The sequence below is a fragment of the Dama dama genome, chromosome 30 (assembly GCF_033118175.1).
Source record: "Dama dama isolate Ldn47 chromosome 30, ASM3311817v1, whole genome shotgun sequence".
Taxonomy (NCBI): domain Eukaryota; kingdom Metazoa; phylum Chordata; class Mammalia; order Artiodactyla; family Cervidae; genus Dama; species Dama dama.
Window position 1 is genome coordinate 87,025,416 of NC_083710.1, and position 25,254 is coordinate 87,050,669.

A 25,254-nucleotide genomic window follows, 5' to 3' on the forward strand; every position below is an offset into this window, starting at 1 on the left:
GTCTGCTAGTGGAACCCCAGAATTGGGCAAAATCACCCTCCTCCCCCAATTACAGACAATTTGGGCTTAGTTAGACCTTCCAATGACAGATGCTGCTCAGGTAAAGCATGGACCTTGCAGAAAAGAAGGAAAACAACTTTCCTTCCAAGCAGCTCTCAAACAGCTGAGAATCATGTCTTTCTTCTCATTAAAATTACCAGTTAGATTAGATTCGTTGGTCACTTCACCTCCCTTCATGAATCGTGAAGGATCAGAGAGTGACCCAGAGCATCACCCTGCCTCTGACTCTAAGGAAGCGACAGAGAAGAGGCAGTGTCCTCGGCCAGCCCCATGCCTTGGGTTGTGTTCTGACCACAGATCTCATCCAGGAAGCCTACAATAACAGGGGGACTGGCTCTGCTCCTGGGGGAACATCTGAGGCTTTCAGAATATTCTTTCCTTTGTCTTCACCCACTGCTTCCCTGTGTGTCTTTCTGGGACCACTGAGAAGCAATATAGATTTTTGTACCCAAAGATTCTGAAGTGGGCCAACAGTGCATTACTTTAATTGATTTCAAGGCCACTCTGTTTTCAAGACTGTAATGCATTTTATCTCCCATCTCAAACCTCGTTCTGACACACTGTGCAACAGAGCCCATCAGAGATTCTGCAATGAGAATAAGTGAAAATATTAAAATGAAAGAGTAACTCCAGTAATAAAATCCCAGTAGCCTAAATATTCCCAAGTGTTAGTTGCTCAGTTGTATCTGACTTTTAGCAATCCCATGCACTGTAGCCCACCAGGCTCCTCTCTCCATGGAATTCTCCAGGCAAGAACACTGGACTGGGTGGCCATTTCCTTCTCCAGGGAATCTTCCCGACCCAGGGATGGAGCCCGGGACACCTGCATTGCAGGCTGATTCTTTACCGTCTGAGCCACGAGGGAAGCCGTAATGTTCCCAGATTTGACTATAAATCTTCTTCCGTTATTATGTTCCTGGTGAGAAAGTCCAAGGATTAATACATATTGCAAATGAAAGTCCAGAGATATTCAATCCCAAAGAAATTGAAATCCCAAATGTGATTATCTTGACTTTCTGAATTAAATGTCCAAGATTCCATATGCATAAGTGAACTGACTGTTTCTGAAGCATTCTTTCCATTTTTCTGACTTGGCTCAGACTTAACTAAAAAGGTTCCAGATGACTTGCTTGGAGCTGAGGGCCTTTCAGTGTAACATTCTGAGCAGTTAGTCACTGTATTGGTCTGTTTGGCTGCCGTAACAAAATACCGTAGTCTGGGTGGCTTAAACAATTGGCATTTGTTTTCTTACAGTTCTGGAGACTGGAAATCCAAGATCAAGGTGCCAGGGAGACAAGAGAGAGACAGAAACATTCTAATGCCTCTGCCTCAAAGGACACTAGTTCTTTTGAATTAGGGCTCCATTCTGATGAATTCATTTAACCTAAATTACCTCCTAAAGGGTCTAAATGCAGTCACATTGGGTATGAGGGTTTCAATATATGAAGTTTCTTTGGGGGGATGGGGGCAGAAACATTGAGTGCATGGTAGTCATATTAATGACGTGACTAATTTAGACCTCATTTGTGGTATGTATCCCAGTGAGAGTCCAATGAATAAATACTAAACATAAGGTTATTTGGGCATTAACGTCATATGCACAAAATTTAGAACTCTATCCCTAGTCTCTAAGCAGTATATTACAGAAAGAATTCTTCTAGAATCTAATATTTTGTTTTGCCAGTGATAAGAATGGTCATATGCATGTTGACCAAACCAGGGCAAGTTTAAGAGTGAAATAGGGCCACTGTTAATAATCTTGCCAGAAATATAGGTATAAACCGGGACTGTCCCTGGCAAACCAGGAAATAGGTCACCCAAACTCTCTTCCAGTTCAGTTCAGTTCAGTTGCTCAGTCGCTCAGTTGTGTCTGACTCTTTGCGACCCCATGAATCGCAGCACGCCAGGCCTCCCTGTCCATCAGCAACTCCCGGAGTTCACCCAAACCCATGTCCATCAAGTCGGTGATGCCATCCAACCATCTCATTCTCTGTCGTCCCCTTCTCCTCCTGCCCTCAATCTTTCCCAGCATCAGGGTCTTTTCCAGTGAGTCAGCTCTTTGCATCAGGTGGCCAAAGTACTGGAGTTTCAGTTTCAACATCAGTCTGTCCAAAGAACACCCAGGACTGATCTCCTTTAGGATGGACTGGGTGGATCTCCTTGCAGTCCAAGGGACTCTCCAGAGTCTTCTCCAACACCACAGTTCAAAAGCATCAATTCTTTGGTGCTCAGCTTTCTTTATAGTCCAACTCTCACATCCATACATGACCACTGGAAAAACCATAGCCTTGACTAGACGGACCTTTGTTGGCAAAGTAATGTCTCTGCTTTTTAATATGCTGTCTAGGTTGGTCATAACTTTCTTTCCAAGGTGTAAGCGTCTTTTAATTTCATGGCTGCAGTCACCATCTGCAGTGATTTTGGAGCCCAGAAAAATAAAGTCAGCCACTGTTTCCACTGTTTCCCCATCTATTTGCCGTGAAGTGATGGGACCGGATGCCATGATCTTAGTTTTCTGAATGTTGAGCTTTAAGCCAACTTTTTCACTCTCCTCTTTCACTTTCATCAAGAGGCTCTTTAGTTCTTCTTCACTTTCTGCCATAAGGGTGGTGTCATCTGCATATCTGAGGTTATTGATATTTCTCCCAGCAATCTTGATTCCAGCTTGTGCTTCATGCAGCCCAGTGTTTCTCATGATGTACTCTCTTATCTGAGTACCCTTGCATTTCATGAGTCTTTAACCTCTGTCATTCCCAGTAGACTATAAGCCCTGTTACAGAAAGCCGTCTACTGTATGCATATAATGGGGCTTCTCAGGGGGCTCAGCAGTAAAGAAGCCACCTGCTAATGCAGGAGACGTGGGTTCGATCCCTGGGTCAGAAAGATCCCCTGGAGAAGGAAATGGCAACCCACTCCAGTATTCTTGCCTGGGAAACCCCATGGACGGGGAGCCTGGTGGGCTACAGTCCATGGGGTCGCAAATGAGTTGGACACGACTTAAGGACTAGCCAGCAACAATATGCCTGTAATAGGGGCCGATAAACATTTGTTCAATGAGCTAGGGCATGAATGACATTTCAGTTTCCTGTATCATTTTATAACTGAGCTCTAATGCTGTGTCCAACATGTGGTATTCATTAACATCATTCAATGCATCTATATGAGATGCGTTCCTGGGCCAAACCAATTAAAATGTGTGGTGTCATCATGCCTAAACATTGCCTTTCTCCTGGCCGTGCCACGCAACGTGGGGGATCTTGGTTTCCCAACCAGGATCGAACCCACACCCCCTGCAGTGGACGCGTGGAGTCTCAACTGGCTGGACCACCACGGTGTGTGTGTGAGTGTGTGTGTGTGTCTGTGTGTTAGTTGCTCAGCTGTGTCTGACTCTCTGTGACCCCATGGACTGTAGCCAGCCAGGGTCCTCTGTCCATGGAATTTTCCAGGGAAGAATACTGGGGTGGGAAGCGATTCCCTTCTCCAGGGGATCTTCCCAACCCAGGGATCGAACTGCATTGCAGGCAGATTCTTTACCGAGGCACCAAGGGAGCCCCCGGACTCCCAGGGAGGTCCTTAAACATTCCCATTTTCGGGTAGCTATTTAAACTTTAGTATGAGATAAAGATCCCAGGCTTGCCTTTGTCACAGCATAATATTATTCTCACTCCTCAAAAAACACTGAGTCCTTCTCTGAAATTTCTAGTCGTATTATAACTATACAACAGTGCATGGGTTAGCATTCTATATTGATTTTTAAAATGGCTTCATCTGATGGTTCTTTCTTTGTTCTTTGAAATGCTTTGTTAACTGAAAGTACTCTATATAGTACTGTAAAGTGGAGGATCAATTTACGTGGTAAAAATACGTTTAGGAATAAAAACATCACAATAGACACTGGATTCATGATCTATATTTGAGGAAGAAGCTATTATTAACTAAGAGTTAATTTATAGGTAGAGCTGACCCACTTAGGAATATCTTCTCAGTATACTCACCTGAACCATTTCCTACATGATTGTGAGACCCTATTAGTTACAGCTGAAAATTTACTTTTGTGGCAAGTTAATAAGTGAAATAAAGATTTCTGCATTTAGCTGAAATCAATTTTGGAAGGAGTAAAAGTAATTTGTTTTATTATTAGTGGATTCTTACTATTTTTTAATTCATGGTTTTAAAAGTACGGTGATGACAACTTTTTTAAACTAATAGTCTTACAGATCTCTCTCCACTTATGACCAAAAAAATTCCAAAGTATTTCTGTACATAGTTCTCAGCTATTTTCTTCACAGTTGTCAAAAATGGGATAACTTATATTAGGAAAGAACTTCTAATGTATTCAAAACAATGAAGTTTGCAGGAAAATGAATCATACAGAGTGACCTGAAAATTATCAATGCACATAGTGAGAGACTCAAGAAGAAATACTTTAATAGGAATGAAAAGCATTTCAACCACTGACAGATGGTTAGAGATGGGGCAACATGACTTTGTTCCAGCTCTGATCATCATGACACTACAAATCAGAGTCCCACTCAGGAACTAGCGCACCAAATGTGGCATTCAGCAAAATTACATCCTTTACTGTTTTTTAAAGAAATGTCTATTAGAGCTCTACAAAGCTGAGGGATAGAAGCAATCATTTATAGGCTAGATTTAATAAAGCAATGGTTATTTACCAAGATAGTAAAACAAGCAGGTTACACCTGTACACTTCCCATTAGAGACTGACATACATACCATTTCTGCGTTAACGTTTATAGGATTATCAGGAAGAAACGTATTAAAAAGAGTCATTCCCTGGGCTGTTTAAAAATCTACCTGTGTTGTCCTAGTGAAAAGTGTATTTGGAACAGATTTAGATGCAAGAAGATTTTATTTTTGAGAGAAATAAAAGATGACACAAACATGTTCTTGGATTGGAATAATCAATACTGTGAAAATGACTCCACTACCACAGCAATCTATAGATTCAGTGCCATCTCTACGAAATTATCAATGGTATTTTTAACAGAATTAGAGCAAAAAATGTTACACTTTGAATGGAAACACGAAAGACCCCGAATAGCCAAAGTAGTCTTGAGAGAGAGAAATAGAGCTGGAGGAATTAGGCTCCCAAACTTCAGGCTATACTACAAAACTACATTAATCAAAGCAATATGGTCCCGGCCCCAAAACAGAAATGCAGATCAATGGAACAGGATAGGACGTCCAGAGGTAAACCCACACACCTACGGTCCCCTAGTCTCTGACAATGGAGGCAAGACTATACAGCAGAGAAAAGGCAGTCTCTTCAGTAAGTGGTGCTGGGAAAACTGGGCAGCCAACATGCAAGGTAATCTGTTTTCTATGCACAGTGCATCCCATTATCAAGACCAGCATGGACACCATGAACATCTTCCCACACTTGAACTGAACAGTTCACACAGTTCATTGTTATGTTTTGATCCTTGACTCCAAATAAAGCAAACGCACTCTGATAACAGGGCCTGCATTTCCTCCAGGGCCTAGGCCGGCATCTTTTTTTCATGGCAGTTGATCGATGATCTCATGCAGCACCAGCTCCGTCTCCTAGTTGTGTTTCTTGTCCTACAGTGCAGGCTGGACCTCTTAGTGAGTACACTCCCTGGTGCGTGTTCACTGGGAATGGTTCGTTTCTTCACACCATGCTATAACATACCTTAGAAATGCAATGTCCAAGGCATCTTTCCCCATCCCAACTCTTTAGCGTTGGAGTAGGAAAGATTTACAATAAAGCAGCTTGATCTTCCCACTCTACCATAATATCTCCTTACAACATCATCTAGGTGTAACCTTAGTGACATATACCAGTTTCCTATCATAGATTGTGTCCCCAGCACCTAACCCAGGGAAAGACTAGATGATACAAGACTGATGATACAAGACTGGTGGCTACTACTTATGTTGTTGCTATTGAAGTAATTAATAAAACATTCAAACCATCACTGGGAATTTTGCACGGAGTGTTCTTCCTCCTTCGGTTCAGTTCAGTTGCTCAGTCATGTCTGACTCTTTGCCACCCCGTGGACTGTAGCACGCCAGGCTTCCCTGTCCGTTATCAACTCCCAGAGCTTGCTCAAACTCATGTCCATTGAGTCGGTGATGCCATCCAATCATCTCATCCTCTGTCATCCCCTTCTCCTCCCGCCTTCAATCTTTCCCAGCATCAGGGTCTTTTCCAATGAGTCAGCTCTTTGCATCAGGTGGTCACAGTATTGGAGTTTCAGCTTCAGCATCAGTCCTTCCAATGAATATTCAGGACTGACTTCCTTTAGAATAGACTGGTTGGATCTCCTTGCAGTCCAAGGGACTCTAGTCTTCTTCGGCCCCACAGTTCAAAAGCATCAATTCTTCAGTGCTCAGCTTTCTTTATAGTCGAACTCTCACATTCATACATGACTACTGGCAAAACCATAGCTTTGACTAGATGGACCTTTGTTGGCAAAGTAATGCTCTGCTTTGCTGGCATATTGAGTGCAGCACTTTCACAGCATCATCTTTCAGGATTTGAAATAGCTCAACTGGAATTCCATCACCTCCACTAGCTTTGTTCGTAATGATGCTTTCTAAGGCCCACTTGACTTCACATTCCAGGATGTCTGGCACTAGGTGAGTGATCACACCATTGTGGTTATCTGGGCCATGAAGATCTTTTTTGTACAGTTCTTCTGTGTATTCTTGCCATCTGTTCTTACTATCTTCTGTTTCTGTTAGGTCCATACCATTTCTGTCCTTTATTGAGCCCATCTTTGCATGAAATGTTCCCTTGGTATGTCTAATTTTCTTGAAGATATCTCTAGTCTTTCCCATTCTATTGTTTTCCTCTATTTCTTTGCATTGATCACTGAGGAAGGCTTTGTTTCTTTGGGTTTAAAAAAAATTATGGATGGGTGTCTTGGGGCCCCAGGGAGGAGATGAGATTGCCAGGTAAGATACAGAATATCCAGTTAAATTTCAGATAAACAGCAAATGTTGAATGCATTTTCCTTGCTTTTTTTCCATCAAGAGGAGATATTCCTCTGGTGTTTACTTAACATACAAACTAAATATCAGAAGAAGTGAGAATGTTGGTTTCTATTGTAAGCATCCAGAACAGATTTTTTGTTTTCTCTGAACTCTTTTTATGAATGTGAATTTACTTATTTCTCAAAAATTTAACAGTTTTAATAAATGATGATTGGCATGTAATAAACAGCACCTGTTTTTCAGTTTAAAAAAATGACAAGTTTTGACAAAAACCTACATCTCAGAGGGCTTCCCTGATAGCTCAGATGGTAAAGAATCTGCTGACAGTGCAGGAAACCTGGGTTTGATTCCTGGGTTGGGAAGATCCCCTGGAGAAGGGAACGGCTACCCACTCCAGTATTCTTGCCTGGAGAATCCCATGGACAGAGAATCCTGCTGGGTTAGAGTCCGAGGGGTTGCACAGAGTCAGACACGACTGAGTGTGACTCACACTTTCACTTTTATTTCACATGTCAGAAACCCTTTCACAAATCAACACGGTGAATGTGCCCATTGGTCCCAAAAGATTCCTCCTGCCCCTTTTGTAGCCTCACCTCCTTTCCCATCTCTGCTTCTTCAGCCCCAAACAAGCACCGATGCTTCTGTTCATTGTAGTTTCGTTTTCTAAGATATTTTACAAACGGGATCATCAGTTGTGTGCTCTTTTTTTCTAACCTGGCTCCTTTCGCTCACCATAATAATGTTGACATTTCGCCCTGTAGTTGCGTGCCATCGGTGTTTTGCTGGGTTGTATTCCTTTTGAATGTTCACTCGCCTGTTGGTCGGTATTTACGTTTTCCCCAGGATTTGCTATTATAAGTAGAGCCGCCATGCACACTTGTGTCCCAGTCTTTGCATGCATGTTTTCATTTTCGGGATGGACTTGGGGGTAGGAATATAGGAGTGGGATGACTCAGGCATATGGGTAGCATATGTTTAACTTTTTAAAAAATACCAAACTGTTTTCCAAAATGGTCATACCATTTTGTATTGCCACCAGCAGGGTATGAAAGTTCTAGTTACTCACATCCTCTCCAACACTCTTGGTGTGATCAGTCACGTCGTTTGTGACATTCTAACGAATATAAGCCAGTATCTCACTGAGTGTACTTTGCACTTCCCTAGTGACTAACGGTGTCAACCGCCCTCCCATGGGCGTATCTGCTACCCATCCATCTTCTCTGATGAATTTTCTGTTCAGATGTCTTGCCTAATTTTGCTCTATGCTCATTGATTTTTAGAGTTCTTTATAGATTCTGAAGACATGTATGTATTAAACATTTAATTAGCAAGCATTTCCTCCAAGATTGTATCCTGTCTTCTACGTCATGAAAAAGGTTGCATAGAATTGGTGTTAATTATTCTTTAAATGAAGTGAAGTGAAAGTTGCCCCATCGTGTCCGACTTTTTGCAACCCAACGGACTATATAGTCCATGGAACTCTCCAGGCCACAGTACTGGAGTGGGTAGCCTATCCCTTCTCCAGCGGATCTTCCTGACCCAGGAACTGAACCAGAGTCTCCCTCATTGCAGGCGGATTCTTTACCAACTGAGCTATCAGGGAAGCCCATTCTTTAAATATTTGGTAGAACTTACTAGATATACCATTTAAGTATGGAGATTTCTCATTTGGGAGAATTTTAAGTATGAATTCAATTCATTTAATAGTTCTAGGGACATTCATGTTGCCTAGTTCATCTTGGTTGGATTTCAGTAATTTGTCATTTTAAGGAGTTGCACTGTTTAAATTGATAATTTTTTCTATTAGTATAAAGAATTGTTTGTGACATTCCCTCACTACACTTTTAATATCTACAGGGTCTGTGACAGTATTCTGATTAATATTTTTATCAGATGTTATGAATTTGACTTTTCAGGTGGTATTTTTTATTTCAATAAATATTCTTGCATTTTGTCTAAAAAGCAGTTAAGTCACTTGGAAAAGTTTGTTGTTTTGAGTTTTCTCTTACATGCTTTGTTAGTTAGAACCAAATCCGTGTGTAGTCTGGGCCTAATTGTTTTACACTGCTGATGCAAAGCAACTGACTTCTTTTTCTGGTACCCGGTGGATTGTGGAATTTTTCACCCTGGCTGATGGGAAGAGCCCTACACCCTTCCTCCCTTTGTTGGGGGGATGGTTTCCTCTCCTCCATTCGGGTGGTTCTTTCTCCGGGCATAGATGGTTCATTCCCTTGCATGTGGTGATTGCTCTTCTGCTCGAGACCTAGGCGGGCGGCTCTGGGGCTCTCTGGCGTCTTCTCTGGTGTGGTTGTGTCTTCTCAGATTGTGAATTCCAGCTGCCTTGGCAGCCCTCATCTCCCAGCGCCATCGCCTGCCTCAGGGAGAGCCTCTGCTGAGCTTGGGATTCCTCTTTTAACCACGGAACCCCCTTCCCATGCCATGCCGTAAGCTGGGGGCTCCCAGGCCCTCACCCATCTGTTTCCTGTCTCCCAGGGATCACTGACCTTCCCTGTCGTGTGCCTGCCGTTTCACGTATGTTGTCCACTTTTAAATTGTTCGAGGAGGGAGAGTCAAACTGGCCCCTGTTCCTCCATCTTGACTGAAAGCAGACATTTATAAACTTTTTATATTGGTTTCCTACTAGATGGGAAGTTTCTCTATTAAATTGTCTCTGGGCTAGCTTGTGAGTACCTGTAATCTGTTCTTTCAACAGAAAACTTCCCAAAATGAACGCTATTATTTGAAGGCTTGTGTATTTTAAAGGTAGTTCTTGATAGTCTGGATAATGGTACGCTTTTCTCTTTTGATCTTCAAATTATGTATACCAGTTTTTCCTAAACGTACTTGTATCTCTGAATAAAAATTAGCATAGAGCAGCTGGTATTTTATAAAATGATGCTAGACAAGAGTTTGGATAGGAAGTGGAGGCGAATACTATATTTGTTTGAATGTGCATGGGATTTTAATTAAGCTAAAATTAAGCACGTTAGAAATTGTCCAGGAAGCTGATGACTTTTTTCTTAGGCAATTCATGGGTTGGAAGTTTCTATGACCAAAATGGCCAGAAATGCATATTTATGTGTAGGGTCCTAAATAGACTTAATGAGTGTTCTGCCCCCCATCCCATGCCCCCCCCCCAAAAAAAAAACCTTGACTCAAGAGAAAAGTTTCACCTGCTTTGCCCACAGTAGAATTTTATGAGTTCACAGGAAATTTCTCATTCTCTAATGGATGATCTACTAGCAATTTAACCCAGGGAAACTCTGAGACATAAAAAGATCCTTAAAGCATTTCAAAAATTAATAAGTAACAAGGATAGGGAGATATGCTTTTTTAAAAGTAACTTTCACTTACATTTCTCATATGTTATCTCAGAAATCTTTGCAACCATTGCACACAAATATTGCTATGGCCATTTATCAGTGATTTATCAGGTCAAGAATAAGGCCCAAAAAGTTAAGGTTTAAGCAAACACCTCTGGCCTTTGCTGTGTACTGTTGCCTTCCATTTCAGTGGTCAGGGAATCCCAAAGAAAGGCCATGCCGAAGAATGCTCAAACTGCCGCACAACTGCACTCATCTCACACACTGGCAAAGTAATGCTCAAAATTCTCCAAGCCAGGCTTCAGCAGTACATGAACCAAGGACTTGCAGATGTTCAAGCTGGATTTAGAAGAGGCAGAGGAACCAGAGATCAAATTGCCAACATCTGTTGGATCATAGAAAAAGCAAGAGAATTCCAGAAAAATGTCTACTTCTGCTTCATTGACTACACCAAAGCGTTTAACTGTGTGGGTCACAACAAACTGGAAAATTCTTAAGTGATGGAAATTCCAGACCACCTTACCTGCCTCCTGAGAAATCTGTATACAGGTCAAGAAGCAACAATTAGAACAAGACATGGAACAATGGACTGTTTCCAAATTGGGAAAGGAGTATGTCAAAGCTATATATTGTCACCCTGCTTATTTAACTTATATGCAGGGTACATCATGAGAAACACTGGGCTGGATGAAGCACAAGCTGGAATCAAGATTGCCAGGAAAAATATCAATAACCTCAGATATGCAGATGACACCACCCTTATGGCAGAAAGCAAAGAGGAACTAAAGAGCTTCTTGATGAAAGTGAAAGAGAAGAGTGAAAAAACTGGCTTAAAATTCAACATTCAAAAAAGTAAGATCATGGCATCCAGTCCCATCACTTCATGGTGAATAGATGAGGAAACAATGGAAACAGTGACAGACTTCATTTTCTTGGGCTCCAAAATCACTGCAGATGGTGACTGCAGCCATGAAATTAAAAGACGCTTGCTCCTTTGAAGAAAAGCATGACCAATGTAGACAGCATATTTAAAATGCAGAGACATTACTTTGCCAACAAAGGTCCATCTAGTCAAAGCTGTGGTATTTCCAGTAGTCATTTATGGATGTGAGAGTCAGACCATAAAGCTGAGCACCGAAGAATTGATGCTTTTGAACGATGGTGTTGGAGAAAACTCTTGAGTCCTTTGGACTTCAAGGAGATCAAACCAGTCCATCCTAAAGGAAATCAGTCCTGAATATTCATTTGAAGGACTGATGCTGAAGCTCCAATACTTTGGCCACCTGATGCAAAGAACTGACTCATTGGCAAAGACTCTGATGCTGGGAAAGATCGAAGGCAGGAGAAGGGACGACAGAGGATGAGATGGTTGGATGGCATCACCGACTCAATGGACATGAGTTTGAGTAAGCTCCAGGAGGTGGTGAAGGACAGGGAAGCCTGGTGTGCTGCAGTCCATGGGGTCACAAAGAGTCAGACACGACTGAGTGACTGAACTAAACTGACTAATATATATCACATATACAGTAAAATATACAATATGTATATAATACTAGAAACAACTGATCTGTTTCTAAGAAACAAAAAGCCCAGTTAACACAGGCTTTGAAAATGTGCATATATATGTGTGTGTGTGTGTATAAAAATACATAAATATATTAATATATTGTGTATATATCATTTATATTTATATTATTTCCTCAGGATTTTCACATCATTCATTTCATTAAAAAAAGTCTTCTTATGAAACTGCAGATGTATCATTCATTGAGGTATTTAATATTAAGTGGCAATCACACATGCAACCTAACAAAGTGCAACATTACATGATGCCTGTCCTTTATCTCCCTCTGAAAGTTGTTTTATTTCTTCCCCTAAATCTTACCCAAGAATTCTCTAAAGACCTACAAGCTTGGGTGCTCAAAGACGTCTCTATAAAAGTTATTCATCAGAGTTAATATTGAGTTCCTTCAAATGACCTGAGTCTGTGCTACATGTTAAGGATACAAAGATGAGTCAGTCTTGCCCACGTCTGACATGTCTTCCAGGTTGAGTTGGTACCAGGGTTGTTGTCAGAGCCTAGACGTGAAGCCCGTGACCCCACTGGACAGAATTCTGAGAGGACTCATGAGTGATGGTGACGAATGAGCTCCTTGCATGAGGTCATAGAGGAAACCCCAGACTTAGAGCAAGACCTGAGGATCTGATTTGAATAAAGGGAGGTGGTGAAGAGCATCAGAAGGCGTCCTGGGAGGATGTTCTCGTTGCAGGAGCCCGAGTACATCAGACAGAACGAGAGCCCAGAGGAAGGAAGAGTTGTGCTTTAGGCACAAAACTCGGCCACGCTGGACCTTGGGTACCCTTAGCTACCCTGTAGCTAGTAAGCATTAAATGTTTAAAACCGTGTGATGATGTGGTTTTATTCCCCTTCACACTGCATCAGGAGTCGGCGAACTACAACCCACGGGCCACACCGGTTGGTAGCCACACCGGTCATCAGGGAAAGCGTCATCGGCGCACAGCGTGCTGTTTGCTCACGTGCTGCTTGTCGCTCCTCCCACGTTACAAAGGCAGTATGTGTGTGTGCGCATGTGCTCAGTCGTGCCCGACTCTTCGAGACGCCAGGGACTATAGCCCACCAGCCTGCGCCGTCCGTGGGGTTTCCTGGGCTAGGATACTGGGGTGGGTTGCCATTTCCTTCTCCAGGGGATCTTCCTGACCCAGGGATCTAACCCTCATCTCTCGCGTCTCCTGTATTGGCAGGCGGGGTCTTTACCACTAGTGCCACCTACAAAGGGAAGGTTGAGCCTAAAATATTTGCTTTGGGGTGAGATCATTGTTTGTCATGGTGAGCTGACCCACACACTGTAGGCTAGTTAGCAGAATCCCTGGAAACCACCACCAGATTCCAGGGGCATCGCCTTTCCCGTCATGACACCAAAACCTGTCTTAATTCAAAACATGCTTAAATGTTGACAATATCTCAAACAGCATGCATCTTATACCAATTGGATTTACTCAGTCGATGTTTTCAAATAGTAATAATAAGTAATCAAGATTCAATGCGACAGTTACATGCACATCTTATTTCCCTCAAGCTATGGGTGTGCTGGGTTCTAATTCAAAAGTGCTAGTTACTCTTCACTATCAAAGCATCCCTGTTATAGCCTTCAAGAGTGGCATATCTGTATTTCAAGTGTCTCATTGAAGAGGAGGCTACCCTCATAGCGCGGCTGGTAAAGAATCTGCCTGCAGTGTGGGAGACCCCAGTTCGATTCCTGGGTCAGGAACATTCCCTGGAGAAGGATTAGGCCACCCACTCCAGTATTCTTGGGCTTCCTTGGTGGCTCAGCTGGTAAAGAATCCACCTGCAATGCGGGAGACCTGGGTTCAATCCCTGGGTTAGGTGGATGCCCTGGAGAAGGGAACAGCTACCCTCTCCAGTATTCTGGCCTGGAGAATTCAGTCTTTGGGGTCACCAGGAGTCAGACACAACAGAGTGTCTTTGACTTCACCATTGAAGAAGAAAGAAATTAGATGTTAAATGTAGCACTTTGATCCTATGTTCTTAAAAATGTACATTACTTGCATTTCTTGGCTCAAGATGACAACTCAGTTAACTAACATTAGAATTTACTACTTGCTAATTTTTCATGACTCACCACAATGCAAATGTCAATTTTGTCTTTTTTTTTAGGTTCTCTTTTTTCTTTTCATGTAATTTTTGAAGGCTAACTTCCATTTACAGTTATTACAAAATACCTGCTATATTCCCTGTGTTGCACAATACATCAGTATCTCCTTGAGCCTGTCTTTCACCCAGTAGTATGTACCTCCCCTCCCCTCACCCCTTTACCGCCCCTCCCCCCATGGGTAAAACTTTGTTCCCTGCATCTATGAATTTGCCTCTTTTATGTTACAGTCACTAGTTTGTTGTAATTTCTAGATTCCGTGCATCAGCAGTGTCACACAGCATTTCTCTTTCTCCATCTGATGTATTTTACTCAGCACAGTGCCCTCCAAGTCCATCCATGCTTCTGCAAAGCTTCATTCTTTTTCATGACTAAATAATATTCCATTGTGTGTATGTACCACATCTTCTTTCTGCGTGCATCTGTTCATGGACACTTAGGTTGTTCCTGTGCCTTCTGCAATTGTAAATAGTGCTGTATCTTTTCAAATTTTTTGGTTTTGTGGTTTTTTGGGGGATATATACCCAAGAGTGGGATTGCTGAGTCATCTGGTAGTTCTATTTTTAGCTTTCTGAGAAACTCCCGTACTGTTTTCCACATGGGCCACCCCAATCAATACATTGCCACCAACAGTGTATAGGGGTTCCCTCTTCTCCACGTCCTCACCAACATGTGTTATTTGTAGACTTTTTGGTAACAGCCATTCTGACCACTGTGAGGTAATATCTCATTGTTGTTTTGATTTACTTTTCCCTGATATTTAGTGATGTTGAACATATTTTTATGTTCTTGTTGTCCATCTCTATTTCCTCTTTGGAAAGGTTAAGAATTTGTTGTTCAGTCACTCAGTCTGATTATATGACTCTTTCAAAATTAATACTTTTGGGATGGTACTTACATACAATATGTATATTCCATTGTATGTAAGCCTTAAAAATAAAGGAAGTTCTGCTTGGTGAACTGCTTTGGTGACCACATAGATGAACCTGGGGGACATGATGCTGAGTGAAATAAACCAGACCCAGAAAGACAGAGGCGGTATGATCTCACTTATATGTGGCTCTGAAATAGTCAAAAATCATAGAAACAGGAAGTGGGATGGTGGTTGCCAAAGTGTGGAGGGAGGGGAAAACAGGGAGGTGATGGTCAAGGGGGACAGAGTTTTAGTTCTGCAAGATTTTTAAGTCCCGGAGTTCCGTGTGCAGCACTGCTCTTATAGTTATCAGTGCCCTCTTGTTGTCCTAAAAATGTGCCATGACAGTAAATCTCGTGTAAGTGTTCATGTCGCAAGTAAGTAAATAAATGAAATTTTAGAAGTCAGAAGGAAACTTTTGGAGGTGATAGTTGTGTTTATGGCATTCATAGTGGCGTTGGTTTCATGGTTGTTCAGTCACTAGGTCATGTCCTACTCTTTGTGACCCCATGGACTGCAGCAGATCAGGCTTCCCTTGTCCTTCATCAGCTCCCAGAGTTTGCTCAAACTCATGCCCCTTGAATCAATGATGCCATCCAGCCATCTCATCCTCTGTTGTCCCCTTCTCCTTTTGCCTTCAATCTTTCCCAGAATCAGGGTCTTTTCCAATGAGTCGGCTCTTCACATCAGGTGGCCAAAGTACTGGAGCTTCAGCTTCAGCATCAGTCCTTCTAGTGAGTATTCAGAGTTGATTTCCTTTAGGATGGACTAATTTGATCTCCTTGCAGTCCAAGGGACTCTCAAAAGTCTTCTCCAGTACCACAATTCGAGAGCATCAGTTCTTAGGCACTCAGCCTTCTTTATGGTCCAACTCTCACTTCCATACATGACTACTGGAAAAACCATAGCTTGACTGTATGGACCTTGGTTGGCAAAAAAATGTCTTTGCTTTTAAATACAGTGTCTAGGTTTGTCATAACTTTTCTTCTAAGGAGCAAGTGTCTTTTAATTTCATGGCTGCAGTCATTTCACAGAGGTACAGTTATTTCCAAACTCACCCAGTGAATGCATTAAATATGCACACACTTCAATAAAGCATTTTTTAGATAATTAATATTCTCCTAACTTAACAAACATAATTGGGTCCAGATACCAAACGCCAAGCCTTCCTTCAGCTCTAGTCACACAGTCTACAGTAGACACTCAGAAGAGAGTTTCATCGCTGTGGAAATTGTGAGAGCTTGTTTCGATGCCAGGCTGTTCCTTCAGAGATCAGAGTAAGTTCATTCCTCTTCATGATCTGCTAACTAGTTGTAATAACAATGATATTCAGAGCAGCAGGTTCCTATGGCTGTAAGTAACTCAATTCAGTATATGAACTCGACATAAACATATTGAAATCATAAGATAACTGGCATTCGCCACCCATCTCCATAAGATGCTTTAGCCATTTTCAAGAAGTGCCTTCTCTGTTTAGTAGGGAGAGAAACAACTCTACTGTTCAGAGAAGCAACAACAAAAGCAACAAATATCTCCAACAAGTAAACCTCCCTTGGTTTCCTGTTCCTACTCAAACATAAGAGGTCAGACTGACCCCAGTGGATATTTGATTAGGGAATAAATTGATTTAGGGACGAGGTAATTTTACTTAAGCCACAAAGCTTAGAGAGGACTCTCATTTCGGCTTAAGCAGCAAATGAACAGCTGTTCTTTTCAGTTTAGGGAGACAAGCTGTTCTAGTACCTGATAAATACAGGCTACGGGCTCAGCCAGTGCTTTCTGCAGAGCATGGATGAGGGGGCAGGATGGAGCCCGGCAGCCTCCCCATCCACTGACAGCGCTCAGCACCGGCCTGGCCACGTGGGACGAGATCGGAGAACAGCAGGGTGGGGGTCTTTGGCGTCAACAGTTATTTCAGCTCCATCACGGATCCAGTCTCCCGAGAGGGCCCAGCTTTGAATGTCCCCACAGTAGATGACCCTGCAGTGCGGTGTGTGTATCTCTACGTAAAGAGAGAATACCCTCAGGCTGCGTTGGACCCAAATACAAACCTGACCAAAGGAAAGACGCCCCGAGGCACAGGCTGTTCAGGAAACAGAACCCTGTGTGTATTTCACACCAGGACACTTCCGAGTGTTCCACATCCATCCTCTTACTGAAAAACCAGCATATTGTTCTCTTGTACAGTTCAGATGAGATGGTGGGGCTGGCTTAAAGTCAGAGAACTTGAGAGCATTGTCATGTAAATTCTAGGCGGATGCTCTGAATTCATTTTTTATCTGCAGATTGGTATACTGGGTTAGTCCCAGGAGCCAAGGTAGAATTTCGCATTCCTTTTTATTATTGAGCCCCCATATTGTCCGGGATGAGAACCTCTGGCTTAATTACATGTAGTGCACGAATGGACACCGCAGGATTGAAGCAGCATCTCTGGGCAGGCTGCGTGGCCACAGGATGAAGGGGGAGATGCTTGCAAGGGAGTGGCCCGGGTGTCAGTGGACTTGCATCTTCCGTCATGGTCCGTGCTACCTGCTGCCTTCGCCCCGCCGGCTGCTCAGAGGCTGCAGCCAGTGGACACCTTAGTGATCTCAGCCAAGGAACACAGCACACCTTCGGTAGAACTCACACCAAAAGGGGAAGAGGGCTTTGCCCAGGCTCTCAGTTGACCCAATGGGTCGGGCCCAGAACCCCCCTCCCCGATCCGTGTGATCTCCTTTCTCATGTGTCTGGATCTCTGCCAGCCATGATGCAGAAGCCAGGCCCTGAGTTTGAATTTTTGAATGCTGTGTTTGAGAATTGTAACAGATCAATGCCTAGTAAATATGTCTGTGATGACATTAAAGTAATAGCCTAATAATGTTCTTAAAACAGTAGCCACAAGAGCAGTACCCCCAGCATACTGAGAGGGAAAAAAGGGGACAGAGAGGAGAAAGTAGCCTTGATTTGGAAGGTTCGGTGTTGAAGGCAGCAGCATGGAGGCTGGCTCTTACCATTTCCCATTGCTGCTGCTGCTCATTTATCCACGCATCTGTGCGATGGTTACCTTTATCCTCTCAAGCTGAGTGGAGGCCGAGGAGGGGAGGGAGGGGAGCCCACTGGAAACTTTCAGGCTGAGGAGGTCCAGCCACCGGGCAAAGCAGAGGCAGAGAAATGAGGGGGCAGAAATGGTTCAGTTGGCTCAATGCAGAGCGTCGTGGGAGCTGACAGAAGGGGGACCGGTGCCCGTGGCAAAGGCTCCCCGTGACCCGATAAGCATCTCAGGCCTGGTTCTGCAGGGTGAGCGGGGGCCATGGTGGGCCTGGCGGATGGCAAAAGGCGGAGCCCACCCAACGCACGGGCGGCCCCGCAGGGGAATAGCACTCAGACCGACCTCCAGCCCGGGAAGGGGACTTCTAAACCTTAACTGTCACAGAAGAGAAAGAGGAACAGCCACACCGAACACGGATTTTTGTGTGAACCAGAGGATTTTTTGGACAGCTTTCTCTCTTTGCTTCCGCGTCCTTTTCTTTAAAAAGAAGAACAAGTGATCCTCTTCAGCTGGAAAGCACTTGTGCACATCCTCTCCGTGTGTCTCATCTCTCCTTCTCACCCTCCCCGCAGCCTCCATGCTGAGATAGATTTTTATTTCTCTCTCAAGCCCACTTGTGCTCCCTCATCTTCGTACTTCTCACTATTTTCCTGAGGTATGTCAGCCCCGTTGCTAGGCAGCTGTTACCCTCAACCCACCACTCAGCCTCCTGGATGTTGGGAATTAGCCCCAAATAGCTAGAAAATCACCCTTCCGCACCTGCGCTGTGTTTACCGTGAGAGCAGGGGTACCAGGAGCAGAATGGCAGTCCAGGCACATGTGTAGAAGGGGCAAAGTGCATCCTGGTTTCCCCCGGCCAGACGGCTACATTTGTGCTGGACGCCAGGTAGAGAATCCACGCAGGGCCCCGTATGAAAATTAACAAGGGAATGAATGGTTAGAGAAGAAACCGCATCCTCCTTGTTCTGAAGCTAAACATTAATGGACAATGTAACCTGGAGAAAAGCAGAAATACCCAAAAATAAGCACGGGGAGAAGGTAGAATCTGTAGATTTCTACCAGCGCTGCCTTAAGGTCTGGCCATTCTTCCTTGCCTCTGAAAAGCAAAACACTCACCTTCACCTGATGTCCTCTTCCGTCTTTCCCCTGAGGGAGAGCTCCCTCCAACATCTTCTCCTTCCTGTGGATTATCCAGGCCTTTCTCTGGGAGAATGAGGTGACCAGGAATCCTCAAACATCCTTTCATTGTTCTGAGTGAAGTAGGTAAAATGAGTCCCTAATAAGAGAACTGTCATCACCAGGTCTTGAAATAAGAATATCCTATCTTTTTGGAGATATCATTTTAGCCAGAAGAGAGGCATGTTTTGTCTTTGAGCATACGCAGTAATTAGAACACATCTTAGGCTTCCCTGGTAAAGAATCCACCTGTAATGCGGGAGACCTGAGTTCGATCCCTGAGTTGGGAAGATTCCCTGGAGAAGGAAATGGCAACCCACTCCAGTATTCTTGCCTGGAGAATCCCAGGGACAGAGGAGCCTGGCGGGCTGCAGTCCATGGGGTTGCAAAGAGCCGGGCATGACTGAGTGACTTCACTCGGTGACCAATGCATTCCTTGGCAGAGTATGCAGCTCGTAATAGGTGCTCAGAGAATATTTGCTGAATAGAATTAAATTTTAAGGGGTTTTGAGATTGAAACTTCCATGAAAGAATTTTCTTTGAGAAAGAGAGGAAATGAACATTCAACAAATGATTTCAGGAGATTGCATCTAAGTTTTTTTTTTAAGCATTAGCTTAATATATATCCTTTGTTATTTTTCTAAGGCAGTGATTCTACAGTTTCATGAAAGTCAACGAAGAGTCATTACAATGTTTAACCAGATGCCTGCAGTTACTGAATGAGCTCTTTCTTTGTTTCTAGGACCATGAGGGATAGAATCTCAAAATTGTTCTTAAAACTCGAAGGAACAACCCATTTTGAAAAGAGGAATATTTATTTCATCACTTTCCTTAGATTCTACTTTGCATTTCTTAATTGTTAGCTTCTTCTCTATTACTGCCACTTCAACCGACCCCTCTTAGAATATAAAGACCCCAGAAGGAAAGAGCCAGTGATGTGGTTCTTTCATGTATACTTTGGTAAGTGGTGGTCACATCTGTTACTATTCCATCATCATCTTCAGGATTCTGAGAGTGCGCCGAGGAGAGTTTTCATGAATCCTTGATGTAGAAAGAGCACCTAATGATGAATATGTGCACCGTAAAATCATGCAGTAACTGTGATAGGACATGAGTTTGAGTAAGCTCCGGGAGTTGGTGATGGACAGGGAAGCCTGGCATGCTGCCGTCCAAGGGGTCGCAAAGAGTCGGATACGACTGAGAGACTGAACTGACTGACTGAACTGTGCTGGAACTTGCTGGGAATTTAACTTGTAGACCAGCAAGAAGGGGAAGTTGAAAGTCATCAGAGACACATTTCACAACAGACATGAAGCAGATGGAGTGTCTAACACAGTTTTAGCTTTCAACCCAAGAGACCCTGATTATTCTGCATCATAAAAGAAACAGACCCAGTTTCCCATGTGGTCAGTACTGTCCTGTCCAGCCAGGCAGACGGTCCCGACAGAAAAGAAGCTGACCCCAGTGGAGGAAGGGAGAACCAGGGAGGCGCCAAGTCTGGTTCGGGGGAGTCGGTGACATCTGGTCCACACCTCCTTTGGGAGTTTCGCCTCCACTCCCCTTCTGGGTCTCCTGAGTTGCACGACTGTTTCCTTCTGTTTATGGAGAGTTCGTCCAGGAAAATAAGGTATCTTCCCAGACTTCTCCATCTCAGTCAGTGTCAGCTTCATCCTCAGCATCCTCGGTCAAGATACTTGGGGTCATCCTCTCTTTCCTCCCCATCCACATCAGTGCGTGGCAGAGCCTATTGGATCTGCCTCAAATATGGACCGAGTTTATCAGTTCCGACCATTTGGAAGAGTGGCATCCTGGGAGGCTCTCCCCAGCCCTCTGCTCGTTCCCTCTGCCTGCTCTCTGCCTTGCAGCTTCAACGATTCTTCAGGTGTCCACTGATGTGGCTTATCTGCCCAAAGCCTTGCTCCCTAGGACTCTCCGAGTCCCAGATGAAGCCTTTCAAGTCACCCATGGGGATCCTCGTCCCCCGGTGTGGTTACCTCTGTGGGTCCATTCCCTCCATCTACCCTCCCACCTGCTCCAGCCGCCCCGCCCCCCTTGGTTCTCTGAGCATGCGCCCACAACCCGCCCCAGGCAGCCGGACCCACACCCCCAGTATGGATCCTGTTCCAGAGAGGGCCGTGCCCCTTCCTGATGAGCTGGAATCTGCTCACCCTGAAACCTCCCCTGTTCCATCTCTCTTGAATCTGACCTCCTTCCTCATTTATATTTCTATTCTCTGTCTCCATCATGGAAGAGAAGGGCTTTTGTCCATTTTGTTTCCAGCTGTGTTCCTGGAATCTGTTGTGTGCTCTCAGATGGCAGAGTCCACCTGCAATGCAGGAGACCCGGGTTCGATCCCTGGGTCGGGAAGATCCCCTGGAGAAGGAAATGGCAACCCACTCCGCCAGTACTCTTGCCTAGGGAAATCTATGGACAGAGGAGCCTGGCGGGCTACAGTCCATGGGGTGGCAAAGAGTCGCGCACGGCTGAGCGACTAACACACTTGCCTGTTTTGTTTCCTGCTGCGTTCCCGGGATCTGTTTGGTGCTGAGTCAGTTTTGGTTGGTTGACTGAATGAGCCCGAATGAATGAAACAGAGGACGTGATTCTGGACATGGAACCAGATACCAGTCACATCTCTCATCCCAGATGGGGCTGAGACAGGAGGGGGTCAGCTGGAAGAGTGGACATTGACTTCTTACTGTTGGCTGGTCTCTCTGGGGCCCAGGGCAGGTGTCAGCCGGGGTGGATGGAGGTGACTACCTCCTGGACCACAGAGGCCAGGGGTGTGTGGGCACAGCGAGGAGAAGCCCCTTCTGCAGGCCCCCACCCCGTGCCCAGGACCGTGTGCGGCTCTGCAGTGGTCATTACCAGGAGGACAAGCTTCAGTGCAGGGGTGGGCCGGTGACTCCATCTAGAGGTGACACTCAGATTCCAGAGACAAGATGTTTTTAATTACATTAAAATAGAGTACCTCACCCTGTCTAAGATGACGCTTTTGTCTTTTCGGTTGAAATGTCAGAATTATACCACTTTAAGTGTCAAAAGAACTATATAAAATGAGAAGAGAAAGGCACCGTGTGTTAAGACTTTTGTTCTGACTTGTTAATACTGTATTCAGATACTTGAATTATGTCAATTCCATTCTCTGTGATAATTAGCAGAGTTCCAGAATGAGACAATTATAAAAGAATAAAGAGATAATGTGAGTGATTTCATTTCATTGTGTAACCGGCTAAGTGGTGGAAATGCGCTGATTTTCCTGAGTGTTTGAATGAGTCTGTATTTCATTATGAGCTTAGTTTAATGTCAGAGGAAGGCTCAGTCACCCAGAGGTCAGAGAACCAAGGAGTCCCGTCTCTGAGAGTCCTGTCCAATGGTGGCCCCCGTGGGTTTGCTGTTTCAGACGTTTGTACGCAGTCTCGTCCCTTTTACTCTGGAAACTTCTGGGGCCAGGGAGGCTTCCTCTGCACCTCAATCGGCCGGCGCTGGTGGAGACACCGCTTCCGGAGTCAGGCCGCCCCAGTGCAGTCCCAGCCCAGCCCCTTTCACACTGCATCAGGCCTCTCGGGGGGCCTTTGAACTACGGAAGCAGACTCTCTCACAGTTCCGGAGACGCCAGCAGGGCCCTGGCCCTCTGAGACCCTTCCTTGCCTCTCTCTAGCTTTGGGGGTGGCCCCCAGTCCTTTCAGCTGCATCACCCCACTCCCGCTTCCCTCTCCAAGTGCTGTCCGCCCTGTGGCTCTGTCTTCACACAGCATTTCTGCCTCTTCCCAGGACACCAGTCCTGTGGGATTTGGGCCCTCCCTGCTGGCGTCTTCTTAACTGCATCACATCCTTCAGGCCCATTTCCAAGTCAGCTCACATCCATGTATCTGTTGTGCTCTGCTTAGTCGTCCGTGGTCTCTGACTCTTTGTGCCCAGCCCGCCAAGCCCCTCTGTCCATGGGATTTCCCAGCAAGAATGCTGGAGTGGGTTGTCATTTCCTCCTCCAGGGAGTCTTCCCGACCCAGGAACTGAATCCGTGTCTCCTGCATCTCCTGCCTTGCAGGTGGACTCTTTACCCACTGAGCCGTCAGGGAAGCGCACGTATCTATTCGGTCCGGGGCGGGAACACAATTCAACATCATCCATGTGAGCTTGGGCAAGGGACTTCATTTCCATGACCATCAGCTTCTCCCTGTCGAAAGAGGGTAGTCACCCAGACATGCTGCACCTTCAAGGAGCATGGGAAGCAGCAGGTGAAAATTCCCGGCACTTGTTCGGTGCTCGAGAAACGTCCATCCCCATCCTCCACTCCTCCAGCCCAGTTTCTTGGCCTCCCATCCTTGATTGGGTTGCTCACAAAGTTCCTTTGGATTTTTCCATATGACCTCATGGGAAGACCTCAAAGAACTTTCTGGCCACCCCACTAGTTACTTTCTCCACACACAGGCAATTCTGTAGACAGCATGCGATGTGCAGAGATGACCCAGTGCCCTGGGGAAGATCACACACTTTGAGGACAGATAAAAATTAAATTCACCTTTATAGCACAACATAGAATTTGTGTCATATCCTGAGAAGCACGCAGGTGCAGTACCGAGAGAGGGGAGAATTCCTGCTCGGTGTCTTGCCAAGGACCTCACAGCCAATTTGCTGCAAAGCTGAAACCTGAGTCTGGGTTTAGGTCCCCAGTCCAGTTTGTTTCCTGTTCAGACACATTATACAGTTATGTTAGTCATCACCTCTGAACCCCTCGAACGTGGTAACACACAATCCCTTTGTGCCCGCTGATGCCCTCAGGTCATGTGCCAGCATCTCTGGGGAACGCCCATCGCCTTCAGGTGGTCCCCTCCACCGCCCCCTGCAGTTTCCTCTTGGTTCCCAAGCCCCCACACACAACCTCCGTTATCCCCACTTCCTCTGCCCTGTGCCACCCTGGAAAGACCCTCTTCTGTTCTGCAGCAACCACAATAAGACCAATTTAAAACAAAAAAACCCCAGCAGATACCAACTCCAGTGCCTACTGGGTAGGAAAGCATATTCTTGCCTATCATATCAAAAAAAAAAAAGGAAAAATAATCATTGAATATCATCCACAGATCATCTTAGACCATTAGATGTGATCAAAACGATGAGCGAGAGCTTTCAGACCCTTGCCTCTGGCACTCCAAATGCATGTTCAGTCTCCGCTGCTATTTTTACTCCCTTCTGTACCCTGAGTTAATACATGAGCGAAAATCTAGGTTTGAGAGGGAAGGGATGTTGCTGATGCTGCCGTATTTATTTTGCCTGACTCATGGCTAGCAGGATGATGACGATGCTCAATCCAGGGCAGATAAAATGTGAGTTGTGGGGGACAGCGCTAGAAGGATTTTAGAGAGGAAATGAAAGTCTGCTGTTGAAAAGGTCACACAGATGTATTTTCTGAGGGTTTATGCTGTGCCCCAGATCCATAGTTCCTCTGCACTGCCCCCAACCCCCGACCCCACACGATGGACACCTAGTTTCTCTTCTATACTTGCAGAAATAAAGATGTGGTGTGGCTGCCAGTGGGGCTTCCCAGGTGGCTCTGGGGGTAAGGAACCCGCCTGCCAATGCAGGAGACATGGGATACATGGGTTCAACCCCTGGGGCAGGAAGACCCCCTGGAGGAGGGCATACAACCTACTCCAGGATCCTTGCCTCGAGAATCACATGGACAGAGGAGCCTGGTGGGCTACAGTCCATGGGGCCGCAAAGCATCAGACTCGATTGGGTGACCGAACATGCCCACGTGACTGCTGGCGGGACACGTCCACCCTGTCAGTGCTTGGGTGGGGAAGGTGGAGGCGGGTGGTGGGCAGCCAGGAGTGCAGGGGATTCACTGCTTCCCTTGGGAAGCAGAACATCTCTTGTAGAAGATGCCAGATTTGCTGCAACAAACTTTAGATGAAAAGCTAAGATGTTCCACAGAAACTAACAGAGAACTTCAGTGATTTAACCATCAGCAGTAAGTTCCTGGGGTGGCCCAATGTGAGGATTATAAGCACACCAGATACAGCCCCATCGTTTCTCTCTTTCCTCCTGTTCTCACCCTCCCCTCATCTTCCTCCCCTC

The 25,254-nt window shown here is 45.0% G+C and overlaps 1 protein-coding gene across 2 annotated transcripts in view; it reads left to right on the forward strand.

The window, feature by feature from the left end:
- MYO16 (myosin XVI) overlaps positions 1-25,254 on the forward strand; it is a 505,809-nt gene that overhangs the window by 382,694 nt on the left and 97,861 nt on the right. The window lies entirely within an intron of this gene.